Genomic DNA, 12,416 nt, shown 5'->3' with positions numbered 1-12,416 from the left:
TAATGTGCCAGGGTACAGGTGCTTTAAGTGGGACAGAGGTGGTGGAAAGAGGGGTGGGGGAGTAGCATTTTTGATTAAGGCGAGTATCACAGCAGTAGTCAGAGAAGAAATAACTGAAGACTGATCCAGTGAGGCTTTGTGGGTGGAGTTGAGAAATAAGAAGGGGATGGTGACATTATCGGGGTTGTACTATAGGCCCCCAAATAGTCAATGGGAATTAGAGGAACAAATATGCAGGGAGACTGGGGAGGCTTGCAGGAGCAATAGGGTTGTCATAGTAGGGGATTTTAATTTTCCGAACATAGATTGGGACTGCCATAGCATTAAGGACTTAGATGGGATGGAATTTATGAAGTCTGTTCAGGAAAGTTTCCTCGAGCAGTATATAGAGAGGCCTACTTGGGAATGGGCAAAACCCAACCTACTCTTGGGAAATAGGACAGGACAGGTGACAGAGGTGACAGTGGGGGAGCACTTTGGGACCAGTAACCATAGCTGTACAAATTTTAAATTAGTTATGGAGAGGGACAAAACTGGTCCACAGGTTCAAGTTCTAAACTGGGGCAAGGCGAATTTTGATGGAATTAGACAGGAGCTTTAAGGGGTTGATTGGAGTAGTTTATTTTCAGGCAAAGGGACTTCCAGCCTTTAAAAGTGAGATAGCTAGAGGTCAAGGTTGACATGTTCCTGTGAGGGTGAAGGGCAAGGTTAGTAGGAATAGGGAACCCTCGATGACAAGAGACATTAAGGCTTTGACTAGAAAAAAGGAGGTGTGGCTCAGGTACAGGCAGCTGGGATCAAGGGAATCCCTGGAGGTAACCAGAGAATACAAGAAAATATCAGGAGGGCTAACAGGGCGCACGACATAGCCTTGGCCAAGAAGATTAGGGTGAATCCAAAGAAGTTCTTTAAATATATTAAAGGAAAAAGAATAATTAGAGAGGACCAAAGTGGATATGTATGTGTAGAACCGCAGGAGATGGGTGAGGTCCTCAATGAATATTTCTCCTCTGTGTTTACCGTGGAGAAAGTCATGAAGGCTTGTGAGCTTTGGAAGTTAGTGATGATATCGTGGGGACAGTCTATACCACATTAGAGAAGGTGTTGGATGTATTAGAATGTGTGAAGTTGATAAATCTCCTAGTCCTGACCAGATAGATCCAAGAACACTGCAAGAGATCAGAGAAGAAATTGCAGGGGTCCTGGCTGATATTTTTGCCAGGTGAGGTCCATAAGACTGGAGGGTAGTGAATTTTGTACCTTTATTCAAGAAGGGCTGCAAGAAAAATCTGGGAACTACAGACAAGTAGGTTTAACATCTGTGGTTGATATGTTACTTGAGAAGACCCTGACAGATATGAGTAACATGTATTTGGAAAGACAAGGTTTGATTAGGAATAGTCAGCATGGCTTTGTGCATGGGAGATCATGCCTCACAAATTTGTTCGAGTTCTTTGATGAAGTGACCAGGAAGGTTGAAGAGGGCAGGGTGGTAGCCTATATGGATTTCAGTAAGGCCTTTAATAAGGTTCCACATGGGAGGCTGCTCTGGAAGGTTAGATCACATGGAATCCAGGGGAGCAGATACACAATTGGATACACAAATAGGATACACAATTGGCTTGATGGTAGGAAGCAGAAGGTAATAGCGGAAGGATGTTTGTTGGGCTGGAGGCCTGTGACTAGAGAAGTGCCTCAGGGGTCGGTGTTGGACTCATTGCTGTTTGTTATCGATATCAATAGTTTGGACGAGAATGTACAAAGCATGATTAGTAATTTTGCAGATGACCCTAAAATAGGTGGTGTCAAGGGCAGTGAGGAAGGTTCTCAGGAATTGCAGCAGGACCTTGATCAACTGGGGAAGTGGGCTGAGAAATGGCAAATAGAGTTTAATCTAGATAAGTGTGAGGTCTTGCATTTTGGAAAGTCAAATCAAGATAGGAGTTTCATGGTGAATGGTAGGGCCTTAAGGAGTGCCATGGAACAGAGGGACGTTGGAGTTCTGGTGCATGGTTCTCTGAAAGCAGAATCCCAGGTAGACAGGGCAGTGATAAAGGCTTTTGGCACACTGGCCCTCATCAGTCAGGGCATTGAGTATCGAAATTGGGAAGTTATGTTACAGTTATACAGGACATTGGTGAGGCCACACTTGGAGTATTGTGTTCAGTTTTGGTCACCTTGCTATAGGAAGGATGTTATTAAACGGGAAAGAGTGCAGAAGAAATTTACAAGGATGTTGCCAGGACTCAATCGTCTGAGTTATAGGGAGAGGTTGGACAAAAAAGGACTCTTTTCTTTCGAGTGTAGGAGACTGAGGGGATTCTTATAGAAGTGTATAAGATCATGAGAGGTACAGCCAGGGTGTATGCACTCAGTCTTTTTCCCAGGGTTGGGAATTGAGGACTAGAGGGCATCAGTTTAAGGTCAGAGAGGAAAGAATAAAAGGGAACCTGAGGGGCAACTTTTTTACACAGAGCTGCCGGTGGAAGTGGTTGAGGCAGGTACATTAACAACATTTAAAAGGCATTTGGACAAATACATGGATAGGAAAGGAGTAGAAGGATATGGGCCAAGTGCAGGGGAATGGGGTTAGTGTGGACAGACATTTTGGTCGGCATGGACCAGTTTGGGCCGAAGGGCCTGTCTCTGTGCTGACTCTCCGACTCCATGACCCTATGCTGGTTAGTATTTGTTGTGGCTAAGTCTGCCAGAACTATTTGATACATTTTGACTAGATTCACTGCATCATTCCTTCATATCCCTTCCTGCATGCTGGCTTAGTGGTTAGCACTGCTGCCTCACAGTATCAGGGACCCAGGTTCGATTCCAATCTCAGGTGACCGTCTGTGTGGGTTTCCTCCCATAGTCCAAGGGCATTCAGGTTCAGTAGATTGACCATGCGAAATTGCTTCCCAGTGTCTAAGGATATGCAGGCCAGTTAGCTGGAGGAGCCAAGGGAAGTTCAGGGATTTGGTTGGGGGGGGGGGGGGGCTTGTTGGACAGCTCTTTGGAGGTTTGGTGCAAGACTTGATGGACTGAATGGCCTCTTTCGGTACTGTAGCGATTCTATGTTATGTATCATTGCTATGAAGTGGGAAATGATGCCCAGTGGATGTATTCAGGAGAAGAGAGACTAGGTCTTGATAAACAGGGTAAGTTAATTACATAGTACTTAATAGCTAGTTACAGTTCACTATGTCACATGTAAGTCCTTTGTAAGCTCTTAGGTAATATTTGAGGGTAAGTATGCAAGACTGTTAGCACGTATTTCAGAACTTAGTTAACTGCTTCAAGGAGTCGGTCTAAGTGTTCTGATAGGTGGAGCTCATCTCCTGAGCTCAGTTAACCCTTTCAGGTACCAACTGCGCCCTACTATGCTGGTTACCTCTCAGAAACGAGTCAAGGAATTTTGTTTTAGTGGAAAAAGAGGTAATGGGGTGATTACGTTCCATTACACAGCCCAACTGCATTGGTTCATGGAAAGTTTCACGTTGGTGATTTTGCAGATGGGGTTTAATGGAAGCTTGAATTGTGACTTGTAACCAGTGCAATTCTGAATGCAAATCCTTGATTGAGTCTGAAATAGAAATCGTACTCGAATATTTAAACATTGAAGAGCACTGTAAACACCAAAGTACTTTTTATTAAGGGTCAAGGCGTTGTTGGAGGATCAGGGGAATAAATGGGCTGAGGAGTGGCTGATGTAGCTTAAATTAGATGAATGTGAGGTGCTGCATTTTGGAAAGGCAAATCAGGGCAGGATTTATACACTTCATAGTAAGGGAGTGTTGCCAAACAAACAGACCGTGGGGTTTAGGTTCATAGTTCCTTGACAGTGGAGTCACTGGTAGACAGGATAATGAAGAAGGTATTGGTGCGCTTGTCAGTGCATTGAGTGTAGGTGTTCAGGTATTATGTGATGGCTGTACAAGACCATGGTTAGGCCACTTTTGGGATACTGTGTTCAATTCTGCTCTCCCTGCTATAGGAAAGATTCTGTCAAACTTGAAAGGGTTCAAGAAGAGCTATAGGGAGAGCTACAGGAAGAGGCTGAATAGGCTGGGGCTATTTTCCCTGGAGCACTGGGGGCGGAGGGGTGACCTTATAGAGCTTTATAAAATCATGAGGGGTATGGTTAAGGTGAATAGCCAATGTCTTTTTCCCAGGGTGGAGGAGTCCAAAACTAGAAGGTATAGGTTTATGGTGAGAGGGGAAAGATATAAAAGGGACCTAAGGGGCAGCTTTTTCATGCAGGGGGCGGTGTGTGTATGGAATGAGCTGTCAGAGGAAGTGGTTGAGGTGGTACAATTACAACATTTAAAAGATGCCTGCATGGGTATGTGAATAGGAAGGGCTTAGAGGGATATGGGCCAAGTGCTGGCAAATGGGACTAGATTAGGTTAGGATATCTGGTTAGCATGGAGGAGTTGGACCGCAGGGTCTGTTTCTGTGCTGCACATCTCTATGACTTTATGACTCTCTCAGGGGTGTCAGAGTGTCAGAGGTGTTTGGCAGGTTGGAAAGGGTAGAGTATCGGGGGGATGGGGGGGGAGATGGATGGTCGAGGGAGAGTTGAACTTTCAGAGGTCTTGTAGGGGGTGATCTGCAATCAACTGTTCATAAATGTACAAGAAATCTGGCATTAAGAGTCTAATGCTGACCATGAATCCATTGCCGAATGTCAGAAAAGCCCATCTGGTTCACTAATGTTCTTTCGGGAAGGAAGCTGCCATCCTTACCCGGTCTGGCCTCTGTGTGACTCCGGACCCACAGTAATGTGGTTGACTCAAAGTCTGTGCGAAGATTTGTAGCTCGGGTGCTCGTTGTGGTTGTGTTCGCCGAGCTGGGAATTTGTGTTGCAGACGTTTCGTCTCCTGTCTAGGTGACATCCTCAGTGCTTGGGAGCCTCCTGTGAAGCGCTTCTGTGATCTTTCCTCTGGCATTCTGCGCTTCACAGGAGGCTCCCAAGCACTGAGGATGTCACCTAGACAGGGGACGAAACGTCTGCAACACAAATTCCCAGCTCGGCGAACAGAACCACAACAATGTGGTTGACTCTTAACTGCCCTCTGGGCAATCAGGGACGGACAATAAATGCTGGGCCTGGCCATTGACACCCTCATCCCCGTGAATGAATAAAATTACATGACACCCCTCTACAGCAGTTGGGACTTGAACCCCAGGTCTACTAGCTAAGAGGTAGAGACTGTGACATTGTGCCAAGTTTGCTCAATGCCAGGTTGAACTTAAATACATTCAGCTGCCATGGTGGGATATGAACCGTTGACACAGACAACTAGCCTGGACTCGAGACTTGTGTGAATCCATTCAATGACTATTGTCTCCCAAACAGTATCACATGATCTTTCATGCCTTAAGAGAATGAAAAATCCTCAATAGTAACAAAAGGTACTATGTAGTAAATATGGGATCATCTGTACCAGAGAATCATAACTCGTGCCAATCTGATAAAAAAAACAAATCTTGACAAGTTCTTGATGTGTTCCTTTCTGAACCCCATCAATACATTGAGACAATTGCAGGAACAGGCTTGGGTTGGGTTAGCGTGACCTGAGCTTGCCCGCTGATTTACTTGTGGAGAAAATTAGCTGTCAAGTGGTTTTTGATTTTTAAATGACAGTTTCACTGTGTTCTGTGGCCTGATGACAGAATCAGCTCAAGGAAAATGTTGCCAATTCCTTCTCAAAGGTAAACAGAGCTGTGCATGTGTCCCTTTTCAATCCTCAAATATACCTCCCTCCTTCCTCGCGATGTGGAAATCAAACTGTGTTGTTGCTAGCCCTTTGCAACTCGTGTTATCTCTCAGGACAGAAAGAGGCCATTCATCCCATTGTATCTGTGCTGGCTCCTACTAGCCCCTTCTCCCTGCTCATGCAATTACAAGCGCTATCCCGATCCCTTTTTGGTAGCTCCTCTTGAATTTGTTTTTTATTTGTTTCTTTAAGGGATCCTTTACAGCCCCGGCAGCCATAAAATAAACTCTCCACATTTTGTTTCAACCCTGGTTGGATCACAGCTCGAACCTCCACGCTCGCCTCCAGACCAAGGGCCCTTTAAACAAAGGCTTTGCTCTGATTGGGAGTCAAACCTGTGGAGGTTGAGGCAATTCAGCCCATCTGGTCTCTGCTGGGCTCATCGGGCTAACTGTTCGGAGAAAAGGCTTGGAGGTATTGCTGACGCTGAGGGGAGGTGGGGTGGAGGGGAGAGTCTAGAGTTCAGAGTGAAACTCCATAGGGACAGATGCCCTAATTTGGGATGATTTTCCTAATAGCCGTTCAAATGTTCAGCCTGCTTCCCAGAGACCAGCTGGAAGGCAGTGGCCTAGAGGCATTATCCCTCGGCTGCTAATCCATAGCCCCTGGGTCCCTGACTTCAAATCCTCTCCAAGGCAGATAGTGGAATTTGAATTCAGTAAAAGTCTGGAATTAAGAGTCCTAGTGGTGACTGTGAAGCTATTGTTGTGGGGAAAACCCCCCACTTAGATGGGAGCAATGGTGCACCAATATCATCGCTGGGCTATTAAGGAGGGCCTGGCTCAAAGGTCCACCATAAAGAATCTGGAGTTGATGGTCAATGGACAACCATTGTCCGAAATGTCGAGCTGCTTTGCGCATGTGCTTTATTTGTTGTTAACCTGCTATGTGACTCACCAGGTAGGTAGCAAGCTCAGCTCACGTCAACCCAACCTCAGTCTGTTCCTGTAATTGTCTGAATGTATTGATGCGATTGACTCCCGCTCGCCCTCTGGGCAATTAGGGATGGGCGATCAAGCTGACCAGTGACTACCTCATCCCGTGAATGAATAAATTAATACGAGTTAGGTTGCAATTGGGTGCCATTTGTGGGCTTTCAGGGTAGCCAGTCCCTCATTGAGAGTCTACTCTGCAGGACGGCAGCCATTAGGCTAGGCCAGAGAGGCTCCTACAGTCTTTCCACACCGGTGGGCTGGGCACCTCTCGGGCCTTCCTTCATTAAAGGCGTTCTGGTGAACCATGGGGCTGGCCTCCCTCCTGGTGTGGTGGGACTGACCGGCTCTTCCAATGTTGCGGGCCTTCCGGTCAGGCCTCTGGCAGGACAATCAGAGCTGGCTAACGCCACAGGCAGTCAATCCCGACGGCTCTGCATGTAAAGTTGTTGGGCCCTGATGACAAAATCACACCCCACAACCCAACACAACTCCTGTTGTCGCCCCTAATGAAGAGCTTATGCCCGAAACGTCGACTCTCCTGCTCCTCGGATGTTGCCTGACCGACTGTGCTTTTCCAGCATCACAACCTTTTGACTCTGACCTCCAGCATCTGCAGGGCTCACTAGTTGATTACAACTCCCATAGGTAAATTCCTCTAATTCGTCCAGCTGTGTGGTTGGCCAGGATTAATGTCCCTGTTTATGCAGAGATATACTTCAGACATTTAATTTGTAAAAGTATAGTGCAAAACAATTAGCCTTGAAAATGACAGAAAGTGCAATAAAATTCATAGGTATCGTCCGCTCTGAGACGCCTCAATGCAAGTTCAACAGTCCTGATGCTTACAATATCTACCCTTCCTTACTGGAACTGAAATGTGCTTTCTCTCTACAGACCTGCTGTGTTTCTCCAGCAATTTTTCGATACAGAACGCATATGTGCCTAAGTATTAGCCAGTACACCTAAAGGTTTTCCGCCTTTCCCACTGGGAATGTTAGAAAGCTGAAGAACCATCAGTGTTTCCCAGGTAAACACTATCTATTGGCTCAGAGCCAAAAAAGGAATTATAAAACAACTTGTCACATTGCTACATCTTAAATTGCTTCTCAGACAACGGCTTTCTGTTCAGGAACAGTGGCTGTTGTTGTACAGGCCCATATCGCAAAAGCATGCTTTGTTTCATGCACTTTGATTGGTAAGTGTTAACCCACCAACAAGCTGCATTGATGTAGCACCTTCAATGTAGAAAAATGGCCGGGGGTGGTGGTCGAAAAAAGGAAAGGTTCAAAGGGGTGAGGAAGTAGACTTTAAGGAGAGTTTTCAATCTTCAAGGTATGAAGGGGAAACAGTTAGTTTGGACAGAGAGAAACTATTCCACCTTTTTGGGGAGTCTAGAGCGAGAAGGAAAGGGATTAGGACTAATCATCAAAAGATTAGTAATCATAGAGTTATACAGCACAGAAACAGACCCTTCGGTCCATCCAGTCCATGCCGACCATAATCCCAAGATAAACTAGTCCCATTTGCCTGCACTTGGCCCATATCCCTCCAAACCTTAATTATTTATGTATTTATCTAAATGTCTTTTAACTGTACTCCCATCCACCACTTCCTCTGGAAGTTCATTCCACACATGAACCACTGTCTGTAAAAAAAATTGTCCCTCATGTCTTTTTAAAATCTTTCTCCTCTCACCTTAGTGAGCTCAGTGGTTAGCACAGCTGCCTCAGAGTACCAGGGACCCGGGTTCAGTTCCAGCCTGAGGCAACTGTCTGGGTGGAGTTTGCACATTCTCCCCGTGTCTGTGTGGGTTTCCTCTGGGTGCTTCGGTTTCCTCCCACCGTCCAAAGATGTGCAGGCCAAGTGAATTGGCCATGCTAAATTGCCCATAGCGCTAGGTGCAGAGGGGAATGGATATGGGTGGATTACTCTCTGGAGGGTCAGTGTGGACTGGTTGGGTCAAAAGACCTGTTTCCACATTGTAGTGAATCTCGTCTAATCTTAATGTTTGCACATGATGCTTTTGCAAACAGTAAAAATCTACAAGGCAAGCAAACAAGGAGAAAGAGACGACTGCAGATACTGGAGATCAGAGGCGAGAGTGTCTGGTGCTGGAAAAGTACAGCATCCAAGGAGCAGGAGGATCGACATTTTGGTCATAAGTCCTTCATCAAGGCAGGCAAACTAGACTCGGAATGTTAGCTTGCTCCCTCTCCGTGGGTGCTGCCTGATCTGTTATGATCTCCAGCATTTGTTGCTCTTCTGAGGGTTGGTGTGAACTTGTTGGGCTGAAGGGCCTGTTTCCACACTATAGGGAATCAAATCTAATCATATGCCCCCCTGGTTCTGACAGTCCCCACCCTACAGCAAAGACACCTGCCACTCACCTCATCTATGTCCCTCATGGTTTTATAAACCTCTGTAAGGTGACCCCTCAAGCTCCTATGCTCCAGTGAAAAAAATCCCAGCCAATCAGAGTGGAAATAGGAGATCAGGGAAGCGTACAAATTTTGATAGCAGTTTAGAACTTTCTTCCACATGCTCGGATCAATTTTACATCTGCCATTTTGGGGGGAAATTGGGTATAGTTACAATGTTTAAAAGGCATTTGGATAAGTGCGTGAATAAGGAATGTTTGGAGGGATATGGACCAGGAGCGGGCAGGTGGGACTAATCTAGTTTGGGATTATGGTCGGCATGGACTGGTTGGGCTGAAGGGTCTGTTTCCCTGCTGTTTGACTCTCTGACCACAAATCTTCTGATGATTGTTAACCAACATTATTAAAGGGTTATGGGCAAAGGGAGCTAGATGGCACTGGGCTACAGAGGAGTCAGGATCTTATTGAATGGTGGAATGGGGCCCACACTGAATCCTATGAAGTGCTGAAGCAGAATGGAGAGGTGAAAGGACAGAGAGGCAGCCAAGTGTCGGTCCAGACACACAACGAACATTGATAGTTAGAGAGAACCAGTTCAGCATTCGAGTGACGTAACCCATTTACGAGATGACATACACACACACAGGGATTTGCTCTCTGCAGATAAAAAGGATATACCAAATCTTGCACCTTTCCAGAATTACCCAGGATGCCTATAATTCCCTGTCACTTTCTCTGTGGCATCCTCTGAGCCAATCAGAGTCGACCTGCTAACCAATCAGCACCCTTCTTCTCCTGTGTTATAGGTTTTTGTGATTGTTTGAAAATTAGCATTCTTGCATTTGTCCTGATGAGTATGAGATGGAAGCGCTGCAGTTACACGGGTGGCTCAGTGGTTAGCACTGCAGCCTCACAGCGCCGGGGACCCAGGTTTGATTCCAGCCACGGGCGACTGTCTGTGTGGAGTTTGCACATTCTCTCCGTGTCTGCGTGGGTTTCCTCCCTCATTTAAAAGATGTGCAGGTTAGGGTGGATTGGCCATCCTAAATTGCCCATAGTGTCCAGGGGGATGCAGACTGGATGGATTAGCCAGGGGAAATGCAGGATTATGGGAATAGGGTAGGGAATTGGGTCTGGGTGGGAAGCTCTCTGGAGATCGGTGCAGATTAGATGGGCTGAATGGCCTGCGTCCACACTGTAGGGATTCAAAGATAACATCAGGCTGCTTTACTTTAAATCAGTTCGCTAGTTCACCAAACACGGGTTTGTCATAATCATCAAATGAATGCCCCTTAAGAGAAAGGACACACTAGGCTGGTCCATGTGCAACTCTGCATGGTGGGCACCCCTCTGCCAGAGGGTGGTTAATAAAATGCACCTCACTTTTGCCACACATGATAAGAGAAACAGCCTACGCCTCCTTTCAACTCACGGGGGTGTGCCTGGGCAAAGTCATACCTGCTTTGCCAAGTTGGCACCTGGTTACAATATTTTTCATGCAAGATGATCAATAGTGAGTCCCGACTGGGGCGTTATACACTGACAGTGGAATTCATCTTGTGAGTCACAAAAGACCACTTCAGTTCCATATTTGACAATTAATAGCTGTCAGGAGATTCTGAATAGATGGGTGGAGTCAGCAACATGGCAATACTGTAACTGAATAAGTTAATTGCGCTCGTAAATCATGCAAACTTGAATAATTTATGGTCTAGATCCCTGCGATTGAACAATGTCACTGTATTCACTGCCAACTATTTATTGTTCTTGTAGCATACAATCCTTTCTTTAGCCCTCACTGAGTGGGCGAATTTGTGTGCGCCAGACAGCAAGATATATTGAAAGGGGGAAAACAATGATCCTACTGAGATAGAGGCAGCACAAACTTGCCAACTACTTCTGTGAAGTCCTCCATCTTGGTCCTTGTGCAGATGTCCGTAAGGCCTCATTGTTGTCTTCGTAGGTGAGGCCTACTGGGAGAGGCCTCTCCGACAATTAGCGTCAAATTGAGGAAACCCAAAGGCCAGATTATCCAATTCCACCCAGGTGGGGCGCAGAGCAGGAGGTGACATGCAAAGTTCCAGGGGATTATTGTGTGAGGAAAGAAAGGCCTGAGGGTGTTCCCAGTGTTTGGAAGATCTGGGAAGCAATCAGTTCGAGACGCAAACGGTTTAATAAGCCTTTGCTTACTCATTCTTGAGATGCTGTCTCTGTATTTAAGTGCTCACCCCTTGAGGAGCTGCTGGGCAAATTTTGCAGTTCATGTCATGTTGGTCAACCCACATTGCTGTGAGGGAGGGAGTGCCAGGATGTTTGGCTCAGAGTTGATGAAGGAATTGCTATAGTGTAGAAGGATGCCATTTGGCCCATCATGACAGCACTGGCTGGCTCTCTGAATTCACTTATTACTTAGGGCCCTTTCACTGTAACCCCACACATCATTGCTATTCAAACAGTCATCCGATGACCTCTCCAATGCCTCGGCTATCCTGTGAAATGTCTCGTAACAGAGCGAGAGATACCTTTAAGGGGTATCCTCATGACATTATCACTGAATTCTGGAGTTGAATTCTTCACTGTTGCACTCATCCAGTCACCAGTACTCTGTCATTTAGCTTGCAGCTTTGCTGGGATCAGGAAGAGGGCCATTGCTGTTAAATACCCAGCTCTCGGCCACGGGGTGCAGAAATGGATAGGAACATTAGGGAAGAGTTTCAAAAAGCAGGGAATTTGAAGCAGAAAGAGAAAATTGTGGAAATAAATCAAGGGTCAGTCAGCAGTGACGAAGATGGAAGGTAGGGATAGCACAGTGGTTCAGTGGTTAGCACTGTTGCTTCACCATACCAGGGCCACAGGTTCGATTCCAGCCTCGGGCAGCTGCCTGTGTGGAGTTTGCACATTCTTCCTGTGTCTGTGTGGTTTTCCTCTGTGTTCTCAGGTTTCCTCCCACAGTCCAAAGATGTGCGAGTTAGGGTGGATTGGCCATGCTAAATTGCCCATGGTGTTGGGTGCATGAGTCAGAGGGGAATGGGTCTGGGTGGGTTACTCTTCGCAGGGTCGGTGTGGATTGGTTGGGCCGAAGGGCCTGTTTGCACACTGTAGGGAATCTAAACTTAATATTTGCGTGTGATACTTTTGCAAACAGTAAAAATCTACAAAGCAAGCAAACGAGGAGAAAGAGAGGACTGCAGGTGCTGGAGATCAGAGTCGAGAGTGTGTGGTGCTGGAAAAGCACAGCATCCACGGAGCAGGAGGAGTGACATTTTGGGCATAAGTCCTTCTTCAAGGCAGGCAAACTAGACTTGGAATGTTAGCTTGCTCTCTCTCCT

Source organism: Chiloscyllium plagiosum, unplaced genomic scaffold (genome assembly GCF_037043375.1).
Source record: "Chiloscyllium plagiosum isolate Xiang-an unplaced genomic scaffold, Cpla_swu_hap1 HiC_scaffold_45, whole genome shotgun sequence".
Lineage (NCBI taxonomy): Eukaryota > Metazoa > Chordata > Chondrichthyes > Orectolobiformes > Hemiscylliidae > Chiloscyllium > Chiloscyllium plagiosum.
The sequence above is the reverse complement of the archived record's forward strand: the minus strand, read 5'-3'. Positions refer to the sequence as shown.